Source organism: Armigeres subalbatus, chromosome 3, assembly GCF_024139115.2.
Source record: "Armigeres subalbatus isolate Guangzhou_Male chromosome 3, GZ_Asu_2, whole genome shotgun sequence".
NCBI lineage: Eukaryota > Metazoa > Arthropoda > Insecta > Diptera > Culicidae > Armigeres > Armigeres subalbatus.
The window spans coordinates 197,316,759-197,341,170 of record NC_085141.1 but is presented as its reverse complement, the minus strand read 5'-3'; the positions used below and the strand labels follow the sequence as shown (position 1 = coordinate 197,341,170).

The 24,412-nt window shown below is 35.4% G+C and overlaps 1 protein-coding gene across 1 annotated transcript in view; it reads right to left on the bottom strand.

The window, feature by feature from the left end:
* Positions 1–14,768, bottom strand: part of LOC134225008 (uncharacterized) — a 98,712-nt gene extending 83,944 nt beyond the window's left edge. Inside the window, exon 1 of the mRNA XM_062704740.1 lies at positions 14,256–14,768. The gene's annotated coding sequence lies outside the window, so the exon portion shown is untranslated. The remainder of the gene's footprint in view (positions 1–14,255) is intronic.
* Between the last annotated feature and the right edge of the window lie 9,644 nt (positions 14,769–24,412).

The window sequence follows — 24,412 nt, the reverse complement described above, 5'->3', positions numbered from 1 at the left end:
TGTCCCTTAGACTGGCCCAGATTACTATGGGGAGAAAAAAATGTTGTCGGATTCCACGGGGCAGCCCCCAGAATTGTGTCTTTGGGTGAGAAAATCAATCTCTGAAAATTTCAGCTCAATCGCTTGTTGCATAAGCTGGCGCATTTGATTTGAAGTTTGTATGGGGATTTCAGCCAAAATGTATAGGAAAACACACCTCCGTCACTCATTCGATTTGGAAATTGGTTCTGATTGCTCGATTGATCTCAGAATTGCAAAAACGGCAGTTGGTATGCTACAGAACAATTTCACAGAACATTGCATGATGATTAAATGAACTTTTATATAATTTTCGGCTGATTTATTAGGAGCTGATTTGTGTATTTTTGGGTTTTTTGATCGAATCGCATCAGCCGAAACCTATATAAAAGTTCATTTAATCATCATACAATGTTCTGTGAAATTGTTTTGTAGCATATCAACTGCCGTTTTTGCAATTCTGAGGTCAATCGAGCAATCAGAACCGATTTCCAGATCAAATGAGTGACGGAGGTGTATTTTCCTATACATTTAGGCTGAAATCCCCATACAAACTTCAAATCAATTGCGCCAGCTTATGCAACAAGCGATTGAGCTGAAATTTTCAGAGATTGATTTTCTCCCCCAAAGACACAATCCTGGGGGGTGCCCCGTGGAATTAGACAACTTTTTGTTTCCTGGGCCAGTCTAGTGTCCCTAAACTATTCGAAACACATGCGAAAGTGCAATGGTTGTTACGTCAACTATGGAATCATGGGCAGCCTAGGAAGACACCGTGGCGAAAAAATGCGTCCATTGTGGGGCGCTGTCCCCAAGCGTCACGTCACGTGTGTTTGAGGGAACCTTTAAAGCCTTGCAATATCTGCGTATACAATTTTGGCATATATATACATTTTGGAGGTTTTCATACAATCGTTGAATTGAAATCTCACAATTCTGTATTAATTTAATTCAGTATCTGTATAAAAAGCTTGCATTTTTGTTTCTTAAACCTTGCATAATCAGTACCATATGCCAAGATATATTATACAGAATTGAATTGTTTTTGACCCTTCCTTCGGAAGTGTCTATAATTTCACTTTGTATGCGTTACGCAGGTGTGTTACGTATTAATCTATCAAGAAATCTCGTGAATTATTAAATAAAATGTATGGTATTTTAAACAAATTCACTTTGACATTGAAAATATAATTATAACAAATGATATGACATGGAATTATGCCTATTTTTCTGGTTTGTTTCAACGAGACACATGATTTTAATTGAGGAACATACAGAAGCATGTACAAAAAAATCTTCTCAGAAAAGCAAAAACGTAAAAATTGAAAGGGATTTCAAAAATGTCTTCAGTGGAAGCTAGATAGCAAATGTGAGCATGTTTTGAGACACTAATAGATCACTTGTATGCATGTATGTGTGCGTATGTGTGCAAATTCTGAAATTTACTACGATAAAAATCTCGCTCATTTTTAAAGTATTGAACAAATTTAGTTTTGCCAAATTAGGCATCCATAAGGCGAAATATATGTTATTATTGAACGCTATTGAGTTTCGCTCAGATCAATGACTGATTTAGTTAGTTCTGGATTAATTAATATCGAGGTCTCTTGAAATTACCATTACAATATATGCAACCACCGTTACGATAGTTATTAACCATGTCACAATAGTTATTCAATCCGACGAGCGCCTTATAGATAGGCAGCACTTTATCATTAGTTGGGTTGTCACTCAACCCATGACATCCGCCTTTGGGTAGGCAATTATTTTGCCACTTCCACGGTAAATCGCCGTGGGAAGCTGAGTAGTTTTATCTCGTTTTAAATACTGGAGTCTGGAAAAAATTTCCTTATAACTAAGGAAGGGTCAACATCTCACTGTAGGTGGATTAATCTGGGTTTTTTTTTTTGGGTATGCGTGATCTACACTCTTGATGTTAGTTAAACTTTTACTCTTAAGTTACTTAAATGCCACCAATAAATAAATAAAGTTTCAAACTTTATTAAGGTGATTATAGAATGAAGCCCGTGGTGAATTTCAAATTCACCACACGTTTATCTACATACATTTCAAAAAGCCCAAATCTGGCGTAATAGTTTTCGTACAGTGCCGAAACTCAAATTATGATTGTTCAGCATAACTAGGCAAACGATCTACCATTATTTCAGCCCCATACGCGTTATGGTTCTTTCATCTCGTGCCCTTGAAAAAAATATTGGAAAAGCACGTGGTTTACAAAATGGCCGATTTCTGTCTTTATTGTATAATCACCTTAAGGTCACATAACTATAACACTTCTGGAAGATATAAATTTATGTCGTTAAGAGTTTCATAAAATATGACTGGCCTTTGCTCGTTACAAATCCCTTCCGCTTCTCATAAATTATTTTCTCGGGAAATACTGATTTTCATGCGAAACGTTTGAAATAGTATGTACTTTATTCATTACCCAGATACAGCGTTATATGTAAAGAATTCATGATGTTGAGTAGCATTCCTACATGGTTTTGAAGCACAATTCCTTCTGAGCTGTCTCGAAAGTGGAATAAAAAAATGCTTTATAATAACAACAACAGCATAACGACCATCCGATTGATCGTTATTGGTGTTTTCAAATTAGCTACATACCGGGGAATTGCGGTTTGATTCAGGTCGTCTTTCTTATGCTCTTTCTTCGTAAGAGCTGTTGCTCATGTTCAGTTAGTTACCGGAGTACTAGTTTTTAAATCGATTTTCCATGCTTGGATTCCCAGCCATTATTGATCGGAGACGTAGTATTGGTTGCCATTTGATCTATGTGCGATGCACTATGTGCAAGATTTTTTGCCATACTCATACAACAAGCTATACCAGAGGGCTATAACGAACTTGAGATGGAAGGCCAGGAGGATCAGTTGACCTTTAAATTATTTAAGCATCTAGCTAGCAATTTCGCATTTGCCGAGTCCCTATAACAGATTTTGGTAGACTAATTAATGATTTGATTGTATTACTTCTACGTGAAGTTAAACGATTTACAATGATATGGAAATGCTAATATCATCTTCCAAACTTAGACGTACATGTTCATGATAGAATTAGAGGCAAAAGTATAGAATTGATAGTTATAGTGTGATATGTGCCATCACAAATATTGCCCTCCGCTCGCTTTCAAATCGACTTCTATAAAAACATTCTTCATGCCTGCCGTATCCTAACGGAACTATCAATTCTATACTTTCGCCTCTAATTCTATCATGAACATGTACGTCCAAGTTTGGAAGATGATATTAGCATTTCCAGATTTTGGTAGGTTTTCATATATAAGAAATTCTAACATTTGCTGGTTGGGTGTTGTAGCCCAGCAAGACATTATTGTAGCAGAGTCAAGTCTAGAGTCTTACATGAATAATAGACCTCTTCATGTTTTCAAAAAAGAATCGAAAATTCAACCGGTCACCCCAGAATCACAATTCTTATGCTAAAATAAGAATCCTGTAAAATTTTCAGCTAATTCGGATAAATTTTCGAGGTGGCTCAAGTCAATTAAGTGTTTTTGGGCAATTTCCAATATTGAAAAAAATCTAACAAGAGATATGAATGCCAAACATCATCGCAACAACCTTTAAACGGAAACTCTTGGTGTGCTCTATAAGTCTTGTGAACATTGCGATTCGTTCCGTCCACGTTTTGACCATGTTAAAGTGATTTTCAAGCTTTCAAGTGCATAAATTTACTGTTTCCCCAAAAAGTCGTTGACGGTAACCGGCATATTTGGGTGTTTTATAGCCAAAATTGTTTGTTATAAATGTGTTTTATTTGTTTATGTGTTTATGCTTTGTTTTTATCTATAATGTTAGTTTGCTTCAACATTGGTTATGGTTTTTTCAACCCATATTTTTGTTTATAACAAGCTAGAACATAGTTTGATGTTGCCTTATATTGGGTTGTTTGTTAATATGCGCTTGTTATTAAATTCAAACTGAGACATTAGGTTAATTTTACCATAGCAGTATGTTGAAACAAACTCACTTGTTATTTGATGAAAAATTAACTTAGAAGTTTAGTTTGAGATTACTATGCATTTAAGTTTGTTCATTTGTGCATTGTAAATCATATTGCTGATACAAGGTTGGTTGCTTGTCGATTTTTAAGACAACTGTCGGCTGTTTCAGAATAAAGCCCCCAGTACACTGTTTGTCATATTGACAAATATTTGTCAAGTTTATCCGGATCTCTATCAGACTGATTAGAAATCGACATGGATTTCAGGCTGACTTGACAAATATTTGACATCATGACAAACAGTGTACTGAGAGCTTAAGTAAGTACGAATGCCTTAAAATTTTTGCGAAAAAATATCATTTATTTTAATTTTAGCAAATTGTGTCCTGTATCAATGAGATCCTCATCCTCTTCATCTCATAAGCCGGAAGCCAAAGAGCCATTATGAGCCGAAATTTGCCTTTGACGGCTGTCCTTCTGATGATTAAAATTGGTTATCGTTTATCGATACGAATCGCCGGATTAGTGAGCAACCTGAACGGTATCGTCTTTCGATTGCCGATGAGCGGTACTAGCTAAACGGATTACACCTCAGAACACCCAGTGGTTCAAGATACGATAAGACGGTCTTTGAAACCGGAGAGCAAAATGCCACCATGCACCGGGGTTCAGTTTTCAAACTCTCATTGGAAAACGACTGATTCTGCCGTTTATATTTCCCACAACTATCATAATGGCTGCTTCCTTTTTATCCATAAAAATAAATATTGTATGATTTGATTCAAAATTGAGAAATATTTTACGTTTTATTATATATTAAGATGAAAGAAGAGAGGGAATAAGAAAACCAAAAAATAATACCAAAAATTTTTGTTGATTCAACATCAAAAAGGCAGTTTGTTTTAAACTTGATTTTTTTTTAAATTAACCAATTCTTTTTGGTTGAAACAACCTGCGCTTTTATTTGTTTTTGTTGCTGTCAAAATAAAACATTGAAAAATTTGGTTGTTTTAAAGTTTGGTTGAATTGACAAAAAACCTCAAAAACGGTAACCTAAAATATTAGTTTGAATCAAGTAACACATTAAGTCAAATCAAACTGACAATTAACTGAACTTAAACTGAAATATGTTTGTTTTTACTATATATTTTTCTCCGTATACGTATAGAAGCATGTACAAAAAAATCTTCTCAGAAAAGCAAAAACGTAAAAATTAAAAGGGATTACAAAAATTTCTCCCGTGAAAGCCAGATAGCAAATGTGAGCTCCTTGGAAAAAAAATAAATCACTGGAGTGCGTGGGGTACGTGATGAAATCGCTTATCAGTCGAAACCATTTGGTGCGCGCGTTATTTTTTAGCGTATATTGAGTAAAACTCGGTTTTTGTCTTTATGTTAGCGTCATCAAATGAAATATTTATAAGCTTTCCAAGATACCATCCCAGCTAAACTTTTATATTATTTTTCAACGGCAACGTTGAAATAATTGTCAAATTGATTATCTTACATTGATTGTCATCAGCATCGTTTCAACGAAAAGAGCAAATACGAAATAAACATTTATTCTAGTTGGAAATGCAATACAGTTCCGACCCGATTTCATCTACTCCAGATTTTATATTTATTAATTTTATTTATTATATTTTGAAAATGAATCTGAAACATCCATTTTCCCAGCAGCTTTATAGATTCAGTTTCATAACTGTTGAGTTTCAAAAGCTTAAAACTGTTATATCGCTCAGTTACTATTATGTTTTCATATTTTCGTAAATTATTTTTTTAATCGGTCGATTATTTAGGCAAATGATTTCAAAATTTCATATTTTTCTAATTTTATTTTAATGCACTTTCATATGAATCTATGACAAAAGGTCAAATGGGCAAAATGTCGAAAGGATGCAAGGCCGAAAATACAAAACGTCGAAAAGGACAGAAGGTCGGAAGGACAAAAGTTCGAAAGGGACAAACGTTCGAAAAGGACTAAGGGTCGATCAAGAACAAGTTGGGTGTATTCCAAAGGAATTTGTGGAATGCATTTAACTCCAAGCAGAAGTAATGTACTCATCTCATTAATCAAAGTTGAAGAAAAATCAATTTTCAAAGAAAGAGTAATTACTATCAAACATTATTATGAATATCTGGGTAGTTCTGTTAGAGATAAAACCCAACTTAATTCACCGAGTGGTGATAGTGCCTTTCTCGCATTTAGCCAAGACACCAACCTCATATGGCGCTTATATAGTTTGATCCCATTTTCTTAATAACTTTTAAACGCAATGGTTTATCGTTATCAAATTGAATAGTGATCAACATGGCTTTGTCCCCTGTCGAAAGCAACTTATGCGAGAAAATCGGTTAATTACTATATGAAAAAGTGGCTAATGTTTTTCGGTTTCGGTGTGCACACACCCACACATAAACACGGACAGACAGACATTTCTCGCTTAACTTTTCTAAAGGTCCTAAGTAACAAAAGCTTTCATGTTGTTCTGTTGATTGCGCTATTCAAATTAATTCATGAAAAAAAAATTACTTAGGTCCTTTCGAAAAGTTAAGCGATATTAGTTCAGCTCGACGAACTGAGTCGATTGGTATATAACATCATGGGTCTCCGAGACTTCTATAAAAAGTTTGTTTTTGTAGTGAAATGATAGCCTTCCGGTACAACTTAAGAAATTTAAGAGATTGATTCTCTCCGTTTTAGTTTCTTGTCTATTTCGGCCTTTTATTATTTTCAACCTTTTGACTCTACCTTTTTCCCCATTCGATGTTTTGTCCCTTCAACCTTTTGTCCGGTTCGACGATTTGTCCCTTCGACCTTTCGTCCCTTTCGATCTTTTGTCCTTTTCAAAAATTTGTCCCTTCAACCTTTGTCTTTTCGACCATTTTGTCTTTCAACCTTGTGTTCCATATTAATATAGAGTAATTCTCGCTGAAACCGGGCCACTATTTGCACGAGGTTCTTAAAAATGCCTAAATTTATATTCTTTCGAAAGCTTTCGGCGAGTATATTAAGGATCCGAATTAAATTCTTCAGAAAAAACATACACCTGAGATTTTCGGACACAATGCACAATATAAGCTAAGTTTTCCATCGATGTATTAATATTCAAAATTGACCTGGCGGAAAAATAGTTTTCACAAAGAAATCCAAGATGACGGCCAAATTCAATACGGCCTCTTATATTTTTATTATTGCAAATTGAGGATACACTCTTCTTCTTTCCAACGATATGCTGATCTCTATGATCGATTGAGAAATGTTGGAGTTATGACAGTTTTGGTGAGTCAAGAATTGACAAAAATCGAGGGGTCAATTAAAATGATTTCGTGTATAACTAACGAAACTCGCCGAAAGCTTTCGAATGGATATAAATTTAGGCATTTTTAAGAACCTCGTGCAAATAGTGGCCCAGTTTCAGCGAGAATTACTCATAATATTTTCATACCTTCACATTTTTTTATTTCTATACTTATATGTTCACATTTTTATATTTTCAAATTTCATGTTTTCATATTTGTATATATTCAAATTTCCATATTTTCAAACTATTGTTTTTCATACCTTTGTATTGTTCTTTTTCCATGTTATCATATTTTCATAATTATAATATTCTATATACATAAAAATGATTTTTTTAGGTTTTTAAGATGGTTTGAGACTCCCCCCCTTGCACAGGGGGGCTCCCATACAAATGAAACATCAATTTCTTCATAACTCAAGAATTAATCAGAGAATAAATTAATTTTAGGCGAAACGAAGTTCGTCGGATCTGATAGTTTTAAATGTTTAGTTTTTCCTTTGTTTATATTTTTCCATATTTTTATATTCTTATTTTTTCATGTTTTTATATTTGCATATTTACATATTTTAATACAGTAGTAGGGGAACTGCTCCTGGAATTCATCTCATGGCTCCGATGTTCATCCCATCAAAAAACAAAACAATGGAAAAGTATTTGATTTGTTTTTATTCTTGTGATTTTTTCAGCAGTGAGCATGCATGTTGACAAAAAGAAGCGACGAAATTGGTGCCGTATTTCTTTGTTTCACGATGAGATTAATATATGTTCAGTGAGATGGAGATCAGGACAGTAACTCTATATTTAAAATAATCCACTTTCAACGGTAAACATCAACATAAACAATGCTAATTATGTTTTTTCAGCACATAGTAAGCACACTAAGTGACAGTCGAATGAATGAGTTGGTGGAGTAGTCGTCTGACTATGTCATTGTATGTTTTGAATATTCACGCGATGTTTGTCAAAATTCGGACTGAAGTTGCTTCATGAAGATGAATATTTTAAGCTCTGATTACATATACATTTAATTGTGACTATCCAAGAACAGTGTGCTATTCAGCTGATACAATCCTTTATTCCGCAGAAGAAAGTTCTTATTCTAATGACCAACATTTAGCCTTTAATTAATGGAATGACTTCGCAGAACTAATGTGGGAATGCTCTTTTCATCATCATACGCTAACGTCAAAAAGTAACTTTAGGAGGAGTTTCTATAACACGAGAGCTAAATGAATTTGAACACACATTTTAGTAAATTTTCTTAAATTATGCATTTCTTTACAGTTTTAAATGACGTCTAAAATAATATTATTTCTTTGTATATTATTCTAAAAAAATATATAAACAACTTGCCTAGATAGAAAGCATTTATTTTTTTACATTATTACAAATAGAGTTACAGATGGGACTGCTATGCTACAATTTATGGGACAAAATGATTTGATGTTTTTCTGAAGTTTCTCACAACTCATCCTACTTTTGATTAATTTCAAAGTTTGGCAAAAGTTATTACGACTCCATCAAATAACTCAAAATGAGCATTAACATTAAGCCATTCGAACAAATTCATAAGTGCTGCAGGCCTAGGATATTGCATGAGAGCAGTACTACTTAGATCCGTTAGCACAGTCCACAGACATTGATTTGGGACTAATTACTATTTCTTAGCACTCTCCACCAGTCGAGATTTTTCTTGGTCAGGGAACATCCACAAATTACGTAACGCTTAGAGGGGAGGGGTGAAGGAAGTGTGACGATCCATACAAAATTTTCGGAAGCTTCATACAAAAAGTGTGACATAGGAGGGAGGGGGGGTTGAAAAAGTCCAATTTTAGCGTTACGTAATTAATGGATCTTCCCTCACTCCCTTTCTGGGATGCTGAAGAAGAGGAAAGATGGTTAATGTTTAGCATAAGCTCTGACGATTCTAACAAGAAACGCAAAATTGGTAAAAAGTCGAATGGGACAATTATGCTGCACACGGCAGTTAAATTGAACGTAGAGAACAAATTGATAGTTTCGAAGAAGTCGAACCACATTGAATCGAAAGCCTTCAAGATATTTCATGTGGAAAAATTACTAGGCAAGTTGAGCAAAATGTTATCAAGTAAAGGGCATACAACAATTAGTTTTTCATTGGAGTATCCAAATGAATATGTATTTAACCGATTACTACGGATGTCAATTGAGTGGTATTTATGATAGTCATTATAACACGTTTTGCTAAGCTGTGGAAAAGTAAGCCATTTTATGACTTTGAAAAGAACGGGAAAACCAGGAATTATTATCCGGAATTGCAAAAAAGTGCGTTATCAAACTATGAGGACCAAAAGGTGACTTCAATCCAAAGAGCAATGATTGTTAAACTATGCAAAACATCATAACAATCATAATACTATACTATTATATTACGTGCATATGCAGGAATGAAAAAAAAAGTTGAATATGGTAATTTATCAAGTTTTATGGGAAACACCAGAGTATGCATACCGTTAAACTACCATCCACTGCTCCCGCCATGTGAACCTTCTTTGTCTTGGTGCTGCATCGAAGGTCATTACCACGTAGCCGTGAATTGCGCCAAGCATTAGCTTTCGCAAACAAGCTATCATCGAAATGAATAGCTTGCGCACCCGAATGAGAGTGGAAAGTTCGCTTGAATAATTTCTCCAAACTTTCATTCGATCCCATAGATGCCTTCCAATAGGTATACCTCTACACTTCTCAGAGGTGCTTGATCGGTTGCGTCCACGAGTGGGTTTGTCTGCAGGCACTCGCTGAGTGGACTTGTGTTTACTTTTCCGACTGCCCTGAGAATGTACTCATCTATAGCACTTCTGAGATGCGCTGTGTCGAGATATGTACCACTTGACTTTAATTATACAATGTTTCGCATTAAGGCGATATTTGGAAGCGAGCACGGAAGTGTCGTTGGAGAAAACTCACTGAGTGGCCCCATGTATTTTGGCGGAAGCTGATCGTCAAGTTGATACTTAACTATTTGTCATTATCTGTGGACGGATTTGTGATGGGGATGCACCGAGAAATTTATGAGAGAAATTATGCTTTTTGGGTTGAAGAGTGAATTGCCTCTAGTACCGCAACTATTATTCCTCATTCGCTTTATGTACGGCGCACTGATATGATTCTATGTGTTTGATATTGTGAAATAGTGGTGGCCAAAAATTCAATCAACTTAAACAACTTCAATCATCAAAGTAAAAGCATTCGTATCCACACATAAGGTCATCGCAACAAATGTAGAAGATACTCAATATTCATTGGTGAATACATAAATTTGACATCTTTTCTTTAATAGTATCAAATATTAATCAACAAGTTTGCCATCGTTATTAATCCTCCAGTGGAGTAAAATATTAGATGCCCGAGTGTGTAGACCATATCTTCTTCTTCTTCTTCTTCTCCTTTTATGACTCTTAATTCCAACTGAAACTTGGTCTGCTATGTCGCCATTGGATGGGTTTGTATCTTGTGTGACAAGTGTACAAAGGATACAATATGTCCAAGGAGTCGATAATGCTTCCCACCGAGAATCGAACTCAACATCTCCGGTTTGGCAATCCTACGCCGTTGCTCGCAAGGCTAACTGGAGACCCCTGTACTGCCGTGAATCGCATATCTGTCCCATCTTTGCAGGGTTTCCCATTCATATGGGACAAATATACGATTCACGGCAGTGTAGTCCAATATAAAAAATACGAAACATGCTCCAACGAGTAACGACACTTTCGTAATGTTACCAACTTTTCAGAAATAATTGTAATCCTAGTCATTGATACACAGTGACCGGCATAATAAGAAGCCCACTCGCCGTTTTTCATACAAAATGATCAACTTTGGAGATCTAGATCTCGATTGCGTGTGAACCAATTTTGCTGAAAATTTGACCAGAGCTCAGATATAACTTGAATCTTACCGCACCTGAGTTTCGACCATATTGATTTATAGGGTAAAAAATTATTGCGGTAATACCAAAATGAATTTTTTGGCAAAAATTCATTTTTTAAATATATTGAATTCTATAAGTTGTAAACTGATTACTTAATCAGAAAAAAACTCGTAATTTGCTAATACAAAAAGTTTTGCGGAATATACTTGTACACTTAGAGTAGTAGTTTTCAAGATATTATAAAATCAATTTTTTGCCAAAAAATCGTTTTGGTATTACCGCGATAATTTTTTACCCTATGAATCAACATGGACGAAACTTAGGTGTGGTAAAATTCAAGTTATATCTGAGCTCTGGTCAAATTTTAAGCAAAATTGGTTAACACGCAATCCAGATCTAGATCTCCAAAGTTGACCATTTTGTATGAAAAACGGCAAGTGGGCTTTTTAATATGCAGGTCACTGTAGTTGTGATACTGGTCTAATGCAACAGGACCACGAATGAAATAAATAAAAAACAATAAAAAGAAATAATTATGTATTCCACATTGTTTTTGTATTGTTTTGTACAGCTCTGTATTACATTATGTTCCAAATTATTCACTAATCACTCTAGTACTTCTAGTGCATGTATATTTTAGTATGTATATACACTGTACAGCCTTGCTGGGGATTAAATGTAATTTTGCAAAAACCATAGCAAATGCTGATTGCAACCTCGTAAATCCATAGATAAATAGATGCATAGATGCCTCTCGATGGGCATTATTTCGGTGTAAATCTGGCTACTCTTATTGGTCCCTTCATGGCTTTACATATCGGTTTTGGTCTTGTGTCTTAACTGAACAACTAAATTATTTGCTGGGTTTTATGCTAGGTGACCTTATTTTTGAAATATGCATCTCTCGGAACAAGGTACAATGCCTTCTTGAAATATCTTTTTTGGGTTGTTTGGTCCATTTGAGCCAATGATCTATATGGTATTTTGTTACATTCGGACATTTATCACACGACTGAATTTAGGCTAAAAAATAGACCATTTTCAACTTGCCTCCGCATGTTTTTCGGATGAAACTTAACAGTTTTGCCTTCCCTGTTGTGTACCTAGAGAAAAAAAAACCTGATTAATCTGCCTAATGGTACGTATTATTAAAAAAAAGTATTTTGACCACGAATTGTGAGCCCGAAGTTTGATCTGGTAAATTTTCAATAGGATACAAATGGATGCATCTGAACATTTTGAATGAATCATCACACTTTAGGTAACACCACTGCTCTCTTCAAAGCGTTACGTAATTTATGGAAGTTCTCAAAGTACAAATTATAAACTTAAGATCATTTCCGACATTTTTATTGGTATTACATCTACAGATGTCGCAAATTAATCTATTACTTCGACTTATCGATTAAACGTAGTGATAATCGATTAATTTTGAATCGATTACTACCCAACAGTGAATCGATTCAATAATCGAGCGGAATCGAAAGTAATCGATTAATCGGGATTCTACGACATCTCTAATTACATCCCCTACTGGGACAATGCCGCTTTACAGCTTAACATCAATTCAGCACTTCCATTGTTAATTAACTGCGAGGTTTCTAAGCCAAGATACTATTTTTGCATTGGTTTGCCACGAGGCTAGCTCGATGATATATTTAGCCGAGGAAAGTCAACAAATTTCCCAACTCAAAAATGTCATAGGCCGGACCAGAAATCAAACCTCACAGCTAAGGAAGGCCCTTATTTACGGCATAGCTATTCAAAAACATTAACTTTCATTGTGTCGCTGTAAACTTGCTCAAACCAAGATTGTGGTAAACAGTTATTTCCATAGACTTTGGAAATATAATTTTCCTTTTATATGCAATTCTAAATATTTTAGTTCAAATACAACTTCAACTTCCTTGCCATGAAAGTAAGATCTGTACCTACAGGATCACGTAAAACTAAATAAAATTACAATTACAATTGTGCAGCAATACTGTTCTTGGAGAAAAAAAAAAAAAGAAAACTCCAGTTCAAGGATTTGGAATCAAAATATCAAAAGTAATTTATACATCGTCTACAATGAGTAAATCCTTCTATTGAGCATATTAGATGAACAAATCAACTTGTACATTTGAATCGTTGAACTCATCAACTAACTAATCGATTCATGTACGATTAGGATTTATGAATAAATTAATTGTATTATTATATTAGGCTGAATAAAAAACACTTCATTTGTTCCAGTCAAAATCTCTGGTTCAGTAACCATTGTTGTTGAAAATAGGACAATCACATTAATGAAATACCCAATAAAGTCGATTGAAAGCATCGAGGAAGTCCATTATCACAACGGTCTCACCAAACTATCATCATCGAGCATCACATCGAAACGTTGTGTATATAATCAATTCATAACTGATTTGAAATGCAAACAGTATGCCTCATCTCGTTTACCGATGATATCTGGAGCACACAAAAATCTCACACGTGAAAATCGCTTTCAACGGGAATCAGAACCGTTATCCGTTACAAACCAGAAATTTCATACAGATAATTTGTGCTCCTTTTACCGTTACCGAAACAACCATCCCCCAAGTCGACTAGGATCGTCCCTGAATGGCATCTCGGTAGCATTGATTATCATTCACAATACGCCAACTATGACCCGTGCAGTGTAACAAACGCTTGTACTGCCCTTCCCATGCATTCATGAGGGCATTTCTAATCTACAGTTATACTCCGAGAGGGCATCTTGTGTGACACAGTTTCGCGCTCAGATACCATTCACCAACACACACGCTGCCTTATGGATACATCGTTCGCCCCAACAATAGAGCTAGATCGCGAGAGGTCGAGATGAAATTTCCGATGTCCCGTTTCCGTTATGCTTCATTTGTAAATTCCGCAACATTCAGTTTTCTGTTTTCTGCACACGTTCGAAGCTGTCACTATCAGCATAAAGCATGTCTTCTCCCAAACTGTTATCACTGTCTTATGATTCCAATTACACACAATACATTTTTTGAGATCATGAACAAAATTGCATACCTTGAACTTTCGCAAACGAGCTTCCGATTTTTCGCGATCACTAATCACAATTCACCGCTGATTCTTATTGGTTGTCTTTCTTGTAACTCGTTCGGCGATGCGAAAAACTAATGCCTTTGCAATTTTCTTCAGTAAGAGCAGCACTTTTCCATCCGTTAGTTTTCTTTGCACTAGGCCTACTGCCTGGAATCCGTAACGGTATTTGATGTAAATTGATCTTCCCGCAAGCAGCGCCTTCTTGGATGATGAACAGTTCTCTGTCACTCGATATAATTAACGATTAACGTCATACACAATGGGTTCGCGCAACAACAACAAGATCAGGTAGATGGTAATAAAACGTTTATCCTTTCGAAACGATGTCACAGAAGCGCTTTCAAAAAAAGTACAACAAAGAACCAACAGTACTTTTCACGCACCATCAGCGCTGAAACTGAGATAAGCAAACAGTGCAAGGAACGAAAATTGATGCTAACGCTCCGCTTGCATCATGGACAATGACTTTGCGGCTGATGTTTGCAAGGCTTTTTATGGCCTTCCTGAAGATGTTGATGGTGTAGTTCTTGTAAAACATAGCAGTATATGCTGCATCTACCATCGAAACTCTCTTTTCCTCTTCTCGTTTGCTGAATCAATAACGATCAACAACGATGAAGAGTTGGACTTTCTGGGGTCTCTGTTCCGAGAGAATTATAAAGAGAAAGAGCGAATTATTCAAAGCAAAACCTCAATGAAAGAGGAAAGTAAAGAGGAAAAGCGAGAATTAGTTTACGGTAATGTGGTACACAATCCCGCGGCCTTATGTTTTCTATTCAACCACCACAACCAGTAATGCGGTGGAGGCATTAAATGCTCTGGCATGCTGGGTTATGCCAATTACACTAAGCTAGATTCATTTACAATGATTGTGAAAAGTTACACATCTGCCTAGAAACTGCGCTGGAAACTTCATGGGAATTTTTTGTCAAACAAAATATGCAGTCCGTTAATTCTGGCGCGCAAGACACGCAATTTTTGAGCAAGACAAAATCCGAGATGATCGTCGTTCAGAAGTGATGATCGCATAGCCAAGTGTCTATATCCTGTAACAATCATTTCTGTGCGATTGTTTGCTCTGGTTCTACCTTCAACGAGATATGTGCCTGCTCAGCCCCTAATTCAAACATATTAGTGCGCACACGTGCACCGTTATATAAATTGAAGCAAACAAATTGTTTTTCTCTACTTCCTTGGCATAATTTCGAAAATTAAGTTTGACATTCATGGTCTATGCTTGACAGATTTTATCCGCATGTACTGCCTTTTTGCCTAATGCACCGTAATGCTTGCGCGCCTGTTAATGTTCGCCGAGTAACGTTTTTCGCAATTACGCGATCATATTTAGCCCATGTTCACCCGTCAGAATATTTCGGTTAACTACCAACAAACATTAGCAATACCAACACATGGTTTGAATTGAATGGAGTTGCTTTTCGAACATAGGAGTTTCCATCGAATGAATATTTCAAGTAACTCTTGTCAATCAGCTAAATTTAAGGGAATGGCTAAGTGCTAGCAGAACAAATCGTTAATGATTTAATTTGGGCTTCGTTTTAATTTTTGAATTAAAATCCATTGAGACAATTCGAGAATTTAAAACTGCCTGGTGATGTGAATCGATCGGGCTTTTCAATAAGACCAATAAAACATCTGTCAGAAACAATTCGATATTTCTAGCATGATTTTTGAAAACGTCGTATGTCCAAATGAGAGACTCTCTTTCATTACGCTCTCTTTTGCTAATATCTAGTTTTAAATTTGTTGCAATATTTTTACAGCAGCACATTAGACAAAGCTATTTCCTTCAGATCTGTGCTGAATAATCCAATGTAAATGTTAGTATGGCTTTGGAATAATGGAAAGAGAAAGCAAACAAACAGAGTCTATTTTTTGGATATATGACGTTTTGAAAAATCACGCGAGATTTGATCAAAAATAATCTTGCACTTGAAATTTTTAAATTTTTTGTACCAATTCCAGATTTAAAATCAAATCAAACCTTAAAATCAAATTTTGATTAAAAATCCGGCAATGAAAATCGCTGGTGCTCTACAATGAGAACAATATACTGAACAGGTGCCAGAAAAGATATTTTAGTTACAAGATAAAGATTGTCGCTTCGGTTCCCTTCGTTCTGCTGTCCGAAACATGTTGAGTACAGAACTGTCAAATCGTATGGATTTTTCCTTCATTGACATTTAGCGCCCTGTCCTCGCCAGCATAAGATGTTCCGAACAGCGACGACAGCGACAATCTTTATCTTGTAACTAAAATATATTTTGATGTCAGCGAAAGTTGTACATTGAGTAAATTTTTTGACAAATTTCAAATTGGAGCAAAATACACATGTACATACCACTATTAATGGGAACAAAATGAAACAGAATTCGGAAATCGTTGCCAGTAAAAGTGGTACATGTACATTTATAAAATCATTCTAAACGACAGTAAGCCATATTGAAATTTAAAATAAGGTTAAAATCTATTGCAAAAACATCCATGTTGCCGAATTTTCTTTTAAATAAGCTGATTTGAGTGAGTAGAACTAAAGAAAGGTAATAAACTATAGAGGACGATTGTCGCTGTGGTTCCCTTTGTTCTCGTTTCCAAACATGTTGGGTACACAACTGTCAAAACGTTCTGATTTTTAGCGTGATTTAGCGCCCTTCCTTGTCAGCAAAAGATGTAAACATCTTATCATCATCTAAAGGCAGTGACGACAGCGACAATCTTCCTCTATAGTTTATTACCTCCATTGTAGAACTGTACTTACATTGTATTTTTATCTTACATTACTTTTTTCTTGTTCCTCCTTGACATTTATGGAAATAGGTTTGAAAATTGGGAGTTTTTTTCACTTACCCCATTCGAGATAGTGGACAACCCAAGTTACCTTGACCTTCAATTGGGTTGATTAGCTCTTGTAATAGCTAGGGGAGGGTCCCGAGCAGGAGAAATTAGCTTAAACATACTTATTATTTTTATTTTTAACACAAAATTTGGAGGAGGGAAAAACCCCTTTGAGTGAATTCCTAATGAATTACTTCTCAAAAAGGCACAAAACCTCCTCATCTTTTCAAAAAGCGTTACAAATTGCTGAAGAGTGTCCGAGTCGACTGATATATAAATCTTCATTAAGTCGGAATCATGTTGTGGAAACTATAAAATATATGTAAAATATGTGAAAATATGTGAATATGTACATTATGCGGAAGATAGGTTTGGAGAATAGCATGTCACCTGATGATGCCGAAAAAATGAAGTCGAAAAAATATTTCGGTAGGTGGATATTTATCCGGAAGACAGGCAGCATCAAACGATTCTTTGGCGTTCGTCTCCAGATCTACCCCTAATAACATTCCAGCCTCCGACAGCCATTCTGGTGGCAACATAGTTTTTTGACGTAGGACTTACGTCTTTCTTTACTATACTGGGTGTCATTTAGATTTTTGGAAATCGAGAGCGTTACGCTGGAAGGGAAGATTTTGAACGCTACTAGCGCCTTTATCTTTCGATGGATTTTTAAGATTTATATATCAATCGACTCGGACACTCTCCACCATTTTGCCTATTTCATTGAAACTTAAGATTATTAACGATAAACTATTGAGAATTTCAACTCTTGTCAAAGCCAGTAAAAGTTTCATATGTAACCAATCCCGTGCATTCCTAACACGGACATCAGAATGCGGTATGTCACGGGCCTTCGGGTCTACCGGAAGATTTTCTTTGTGTATAAAAGAAGCAGTGCTTGCCGTGTGTGAGTCATTACAATTTGTGACAGCAACGCGTACTGACGTGCTTTTTGCTCGCGCATTTTTCGTTTCGTTTGTTCGTTCGCTGCTTACCTACACAGCGACAGCATGCAGTCACCAGCGGTAGAACTACCGGTGGGTCGGCGAATATGCATGAAAGAAGTGGGCGCATTTTTTTGTAATTCTGTGCTTGATGATGGTCGGATACAGTAGTGTCGGTTGCGATGGATGCAATCGCCCATCGCATCGCTCGAAGTTCATCGGCTAGAGGCCGATGATGACTGAGGCAGCGAGGGCAGCGGTGGTGGATGAAGATGAATAAAATTAGAGAGATTTGGTCTGCTCATCCACGAAAAGTGATTGGTTTCATAATCCACATGATCCCGGGATGGGTAAGAGTCATGTCATATGACTGACCATATGTTAAGTTGTGCTTGGTACTAAACGACACATATATTAAAACATGGTTATACTATAACAGTTCTGATTCCCCAGCAAAAAAAATCAACCACACTGAGGGAAATTTAAAATTTGTTTAAAATATGTACTTTCATTTATTTGCAGAAGTCATTAGCAATTAAAGATGCACAGTCAGCAATAGTGTTAATATCCATTTTACATTAAAAAAATTCGCTGTATTACATGTAAAATCTTTTAAAAAAGTCCGCAAAAAATAATTTCCAGAAAAATATTTAAATAAACTTTATCTTATTCTTTGTTTTTCATTTTCTGAGAAATTGTATTATTAAATTAACGTTAAGTTTGGTTAAGTTTGGAATCAAAACATTACATAATTTTTCGTTGATGTATTAGCAGTACCTCCTTTATTTTAGTAGAGTTACTGCTCCTTGACTTGTTTCTTATTGTTGTGATTTTTTTCAGCAGTATAAGCACGCATGTTAGCAAAAAGAAGCAACGAAATTGGTGCTGTATTTCTTTGTTTGGAAAACGGGATAGTTCCCCCAAAATAGCACATTTTGCCCAAGTTTGAAAATTTTATAAATAGAATTTCTAAACTTCAAATACAATCATGAATAAGAAATCTATAAATGCCCTACATTCGCTTGAGTAAATTAGGGCTTAAAAGTTAGAAACAAAGCAATTCTAATTATGTATTTAATTATTAGTTTTATTTCCAGAAGTTTTGAATAAACAAATTGCTAATAATTCTACACGGCATGGAAGTTGTCGTTTCCAATATCAATACTATAATCAAACTCCATAGATCCAAAAGTTAGAAGTTAAATGTAAATACGCTACGTTTATACAAGTCCTACGTCTACTCGCGGTTATGTTGAAAACATTACCCATTGCTCGTTTTTTTGCTGAACAGTTAACCCTTGTGAACATTTCATTAACTAAGTTTTAAATTGCATTTTTTTCAGTTTTATACCATCATTGGAGCTAAGTAAGGCATTTGTACATAAATCGTAATCAATGCACCAGAGACGTTTTTATTCGATTTGATTTTCCATAGTTTATGGCTCTCGGTTTTAATGGAATACGAGACTCGCGAAAATAATCCCCAAAAGCTGGTTGAAATATCAGTTATTTTTCTCCCATTACTATTGTTATACATCCAAGTAATTTTTAATTCTCCGGTTACTCTAAGTATTACAACGTTTTGTACGGCTTATCCATTAGCGATTAGAAACAGTGGAGTTGGATTCCTGATACGCCAGTAATAGCAATTGGTCAATATTTGCGGTAGATTCAAAACAGTTGGAAGTTGTATACATCATCTACCCAATATAACATCATTTTATTGTAAAACATTTTATTAGTTTCCTAACATCACGAACCAGACTTTTTTCAGCTCGCCGTACTCGCCATACGCTTGATTTAATTCTGAATATGTACACCCATTTGAAGAGATGATATTAATTGCTATTGAATTAGGCAAACAATGTAGCAAATAATAATAATTTAGCTCCATATATTGAAACAATCAGACGCCTATTACAGGTGTGCTTTAAATTTGAAACCATGACCCAAATTAGTACAGACACCAAAGACGAATTTCAATCTTTTGAAATGGTCCATTTATCTTAACTGTGAGTTGCCGGTGTGTGAAATTTCCTTCGCTTCGCTTTACTCGTGAATCGGCTCAGATAGGACAATTTTCTTCCCTCATAAATTCAGTTGCGAGGCCCAGAATGAAGACAGTTATCCCATATAGGTGTTTAAAAAAAATATCAGTACAAATAAGATGCTTGCACCTACATGTAAGTATGCAAGATTATTAATTTGCAACAGCATGCAGAGGAAACGAGAAAACCATCGTGCTTACACTCATACCATACAGTTATAACGAAGGAAAGACCGTATGGCGTTCAGCGATATCACTTCGCATTGCACCTCGCGACAACATCAGCTAATTAGGCGGAAAGAGGTTAAATTCTTCAGGTTTGACCTGAGGGACCCGAGACTCTCTGAAATTGAAATTTCTATATATAATTTAGTAAATAATCTTTGCCACAAATTTTCATACTTGTATTCATTTGACTTTTGGACCAAAATCAAACCAATAATTAGATGGAGACCAATGGGGTTTTTATGTGGAAAGACAAGATGAAGGCTACCAAATCATGCACGGACAAAAAATCTTTCACATTGTAAGGAAACGAAAGTATCGCTTGTTATTTTCAAATACATACAGGTTTATTTTAAAGTTTACCTTGCACATTATTATTTCCCCAAGAATTGTCATGCTGATTTGAACAAGATTATTGTTTCAACTATCCTGTCAAATTGAGCTTTCCCGAAAAGCTCAAAATCGGCTCAAAAAGTCAAAAGATAATTGCGATAATACTTTTCAAAATGTCCTATTGATTTATGTGAGCAAACGTGTTTTATCAAAACATGCAAAACAGAGGGTAAAATATATGATTATTTTGAGCATCCCCTCGTGCCGGGCACATAAGCCATTTAACGAAAAACTTAACAAAAAAAAAAAATTTCACTGTTCAGAAAAGTGTCCCAAAGTACCGGACATTATTGTATCATGTTCAAATATGACCAAGTTCCTATTACACGGGTAAAAACATCATTTGAAATAATTATATTTTTCACTTGCTTTAAGTTGTAGATATTGAAATGTGTTAGTAGAGCTTTTTTACCCTTTATGTTACATTTCTTACAATTCTCCTCCAAATTCCCACCTTTCTCAAGGTCATCTTCAATTTTTGTTTCTGCTTATTTCTGTGGCTTTCTGATACCTTAGGAAGAAGAAACAAAATAATTGAATTGGGAATAAAGCTAATAAGTGTAAATCGATTTCACTTATAGCTAACGGTGACGAACTAATAGATCAGGCAAGAGTTGACGATGCTTTCAATGACCTCTTTTCATCGGTTGGTGAAAATCTAGCTAGCACTCTGAAAACCGATGCCGACGTTAATAAGTTCAGCACTATGAAGAATTGAAATTCTTACTTTTTCCTGGGAAATCATCAGAAATCGAGGTCTTGTCGATAATCAACAGTCTAGACGTATAGACGTATCTAAGGCAACCGGGGTTGATTGATTTCTAGTAGCAGCTTTGAAACAACATTCGCCACTTCTGTCCTCTATATACCGCCGGAAATAAGTATAAAGACAAGCATGATTTTTATACATTTTCATCATGATTGAGGATCGATATTTCGATTCGTAGCGATTCGATTTGGCTGAAATTTTACTAGGTACCTGTTTTTAACTTTAACTTTCGATCTTTGAGTAAATTGTATACATCTCTGTTGATTTTGACCTCAAAATCTGGAAATAATTATAAAGACACCACTTTTTTATATGGAGCTCCATACAACGGAACTGTCTTTATAATTATTTCCAACAGAAACGCGTGTAACCAGAATATATGCATAAATGTAACTATCATTGAATAAAAATTCAAGTCATTTTAGGCTTGTTGGCAAATAATCAGCCCAATCGAATCGCTAAGAATCGAGATATTGACTTCCCAATATGGCTATTTTGTATGGAAACCGAGCTTGTCTTTATACTTATTTCCACCAGTGTATTAGCAGCTTGCATCAACGGAATCTATACCATTTCGTCGAATGACATTTAGTCGGATGACATTTGGTCGAAAGGACATAACGTCGAATGGACATTTGGTCGAAGGGACATTTAGTCGAAAATGTTTTTACTCCACTAGACGCACAGTACATTTGGTCTAAAGAACACTACGTCGAATGGACATTTGGTCGAATGAACATTTAGTCGAAATCAGATTTTATAATGAAGAATCTTCGTACATTTGGTCGGAAGCAGATTTCGAATTAAAAATCTTGGTACATTTAATCTAATGACGTTCCGTCAAATGGTTATTTGAAAGAAAAAACTTTAGTCAATAACAAATAAAAAATAAATTATTTATTGTGATGTTTCTAAAAGCCACATAATTATTGCTTCGATATTGTCCAAAGAATGATCATAAAAAGAATAAATAATACGAAATTGGTGAATATCCCGGGAATATTCCCGACTTTGGCGAATCCCTCTAACCGACTACGATGAATCTATTCCACCTGGTTAAAAGAAATTCAGTCGAATGATGTTTCGTCATCGAATAGATTAGGTCATATGACCATATCTGCCCTTCTACACATAATTGTCCCATGTGGGTTTTTGTAGATTTTGACTTTTCCCCATAGAGCAGTCTATTTTGATGCATACTTTTAATAAACTCTAACAGATTTCGAACTTTGTTCGGAAAATCATTGAAAACAACATCAAGTCTATTTGTCCCATTGCTTAATTTCTACGCATTATTGTCTTGCGGTGATTAAATTCATCATTATGGCGGATGTTATTTTATGGAGTAACAAACATTGAAATAGCATTTTCTGTTTAGATCTTCCAATCTTAGCCTGTCCCACTGGTTCAATGGGGGCAATTTGTACAATACTCATTCTAAGCGACATAATCACTTCAACCACGTGGTTGGTTCACTTCCATAGATAAAGCATGTGGAGATATATGTCAATCGCAGTAGTCATTCACGAAATCATGCATTGAACGGGGCTGATATGCGTAGAAACCACAAGAGAAGTGCTCTATTTCTTGGCATAACTGTCCCGCAAAACTATTTTAATGATCTTTGTCGCAAATTATATTTGTGGGTGGAAAATAAGAATGTTTTCAATGAAATTAAGTATTCTGAATGGTTATGTGATGTAATAATCTTTTAGTTCATTCAGGTTATACGTCAGCAATGAAAATAAGGGTTCAATTTCAAATGCCATTTTCTAATTTGTCGTTTTTTGAATTTGGTACAAGCATGCGAAGAACGGCAGAAATGGTCGGAATTAAATTTTCGGACAATAATTTACGAATTATGGTTGGAAGACAATTTTATTCTGAATAAATTATTGAATAAATATTGAGAGAAAGAAAGATATTCAATTAAAAGAATAAGAAAACCATTTCCATTTGACCAAATGTCCCCTCAACTAAGCGTCATTTTGACGAAATGTCATTTGACTAGACTAAAGACTAAATGTTCCAAAGCCGACTACGATGAAGTATTGGCAAAATAACATTAAAATCATTAGCTTTTTACCATGTGCCGAAAAATAGAATAGAGGGAATTTCACCATCAGTACCTAATATTTTGTTATTTCTGTAGATTTTTATTTTTTCTATAATCCACGGCTCTCCAGAAGTTTCTGTTAACTCAGGTGAAAAATCCTCATCAGCATCCGTATTCGTTTCTTCCGCTGCTGATTAAACTTCCTCACGTCCACTGAATTCCTCTAATCAGTGGATGTATCTTGTGGATTATTTATTCAAATTTAACCAAACATCTATTGAAGAATTATCTATTTAACTAACTACACCCAACCGGCGTAGTTATATATATCCCGTGTTCAAAGGAGGTGATCCCATGGATGCTACTAATTACAGACCCATCTCAGTTTTACCTGTAATAAACAAGGTCTTCGAGGAGGTACTTTGTAATCGACTCAAGTGTCTTTCTAGATTTATCAAAAGCTTTTGATGCAATTATTCGTAGTCTGCTTTTAAAAAAAACTGTACGCGTATGGCATACATGGTGCTGCTTTTATGCTTCTAAAGAGCTATTTGACTAACCGAAGCCAACGAGTTATGATAGACGGAGTTAAAAGTAAGGAATGTCCGGTAACCTGTAACCTTCCTCACATATGTCAATGACCTCTCTAAACTACGACTAAAAGGGACAATGAAATGAAAAAAAAAAATAGACTAAAAGGGAAGCCTATTTGCCGACAAATCGGCAATATCGTATCTAATCACTTAATCTAAGGAGAACTAAGCTGATGATCTTCAGTTTACTTAAGAAAGATAGAGAAACTTCTCCAAATCTGGTTGTCAAAGATACGAT